We start from the raw sequence: 2,500 nt of genomic DNA, 5'->3' as shown, positions 1-2,500 counted from the left end.
TATTATTAATAGTAATAATAAGATAAGATAATAATAATAATAATAATAATAATAATAATAATAATAATAATAATAATAATAACAATAATAATAATAGTGATAATAATAATAATAATAATAATAATATAAAAAAAATATTATAATAATAATAACAGTAATAAAAAATTAATAATAATAATAATAATAATAATATAATAATATAATATTATATATAATAATATATAATAATATAATAATAATAATATAATATAATAATAATAATAATAATAATAATAATAATAATAATAATAATAATAATAATAATAATAATAATAATAATAATAATAATAACATAATGATAATATAATATAATAATAAGTATAATAATAATAATAATAATAATAATATTAATAATGATAATAATAATAATAATAATAATAATAATAATAATAATAATAATAATAATAATTAATAATAATAATGATAATAATAATAATAATAATAATAATAATAATAATAATAATAATAATAATAATAATAATAATAATAATAATAATAATAATAATAATAATAATAGTAATAATAATAATAATAATAATAATAATAATAATATTAGACGTTAAACTAATAAAGAAAGAAAAAGGAAAAAAGGACCCTCCTTGGGAACACCGAATAGAAAAGAAGATACAACTATTGCGGAAACATCTAAGTTGGATCAAAGAAATAAGAGAAGGTAGATTAAGAGACGAAGGGAAAATATATGAAATAGAAAGGAAACACCAACTATTACAGAATGGAACAGCAGCAACAGAGGAGAAAATTAAACAAAGAATACAAGCAAACACTGCAAAAATTAGAAGATATGAGAAAAGAGTTAAGGGTTACCACCAAAACCAGCAATTTAACAACAACCAAAGAAGGCTATATTCCTCGCTGCGAGAAGGAAACCAAACAGAACAACAAAGAATACCACCTCCCAACCCCGACGAAACGAAAGAATATTGGGAAGGAATATAGACAACAAGTAAAGATCACAACAAAGAAGCTGAATGGTTAAAAGAAATAAAAAAAGAAAAAGTAACATCTAACAATAATAACTTTACAATAACCTTAACAGCAATTAGGAAACAACTAGCAAAAACAGCAAACTGGAAAGCACCCGGAGCTGACCAAGTACAAGGTTATTGGATTAAAAACTTTAGGTCACTTCATTCAAGAATAACAACAAATTTACAACAGATAATAACAGAAAGTCAAACCCCAGAATGGCTAACAACAGGCAGGACCGTTTTGATAATAAAAGATACAGCGCTAGGAAATAGAGTAACAAATTACAGACCAATTACTTACCTACCATTAATGTGGAAATTGCTTACCGGTACAATTTACGAACACCTGTACCAACATCTTGAGGAAAACAACATCATCCCTCCAGAACAAATAGGATGCAGAAAAGGGACCAGAGGAACAAAAGACCACCTCCTCATAGACAAGCTCATACTAAAACAAGCCAAACAAAAGAAAAAAGACCTATCAATGGCTTGGATTGATTATAAAAAAAGCATTTGATATGGTCCCACACTCCTGGATATTAGAATGCTTAGAATTAATGGGAACACCTAATAACATCGTGAACCTAATAAAAACAGCATGGAAAAATGGAGGACAATATTAACAGCGGAAGATAAAGAACTATGCGAGATAAAGATCAGAAGAGGTATTTTTCAAGGAGACTCACTGTCTCCTCTACTATTCATAATGACATTAATACCCTTAACAACAATGCTGAATAAGAAGAAAGAAGGATATAAGATCAATAAAAATTATAAAATAAACCATCTACTATACATGGATGATCTTAAAATATTTGCACACAATGAAAATGAGATAACCACATTAGTAAACGAAGTACAGCAATTCAGCCAGGACATCGGCATGGAATTCGGAATTAATAAATGTGGAGTGTTAAACATAAAAAATGGAAGAGTAACACATACTGACGGAATCGAAGTCGGGGAAAACATCATCAAAAATATCGAAACAGACGGTTACAAATATCTAGGGATATTAGAATATGATAACATAAAACATGAAGATATGAAAGCAAAAATTAAAAGAGAATACCTCAAAAGAATAAGAGCTATACTAAAATCGGAGCTAAACGAAGGGAACACGATAAAAGCCATCAATACCTGGGCTATACCTGTGTTACGATATTCGGCAGGTATAATAGACTGGACAAAGCTAGAACAACAGAAAATAGACAGAAAAACCAGAAAACTGATGACTATCTACCATTCTTTGCACCCAAGAGCGTGCACGGCAAGATTATACCTAAAGAGAAGTGAAGGAGGTAGAGGATTAATAAGCGCAGAAGAAGCCATCAGAACCGAATGCTGCGCCCTGGGCCAATATATAAAGGAATCTACCAACCCAATCCTAAGATTGGCCTGGACCAACAATATAATAAAAGAAAACGAAGATAGCAAATCATACAAAGAGAGAATGACAGAGGAGAAAA

The sequence above is a fragment of the Penaeus monodon genome, chromosome 5 (genome assembly GCF_015228065.2).
Source record: "Penaeus monodon isolate SGIC_2016 chromosome 5, NSTDA_Pmon_1, whole genome shotgun sequence".
Taxonomy (NCBI): domain Eukaryota; kingdom Metazoa; phylum Arthropoda; class Malacostraca; order Decapoda; family Penaeidae; genus Penaeus; species Penaeus monodon.
The sequence above is the reverse complement of the archived record's forward strand: the minus strand, read 5'-3'. Positions refer to the sequence as shown.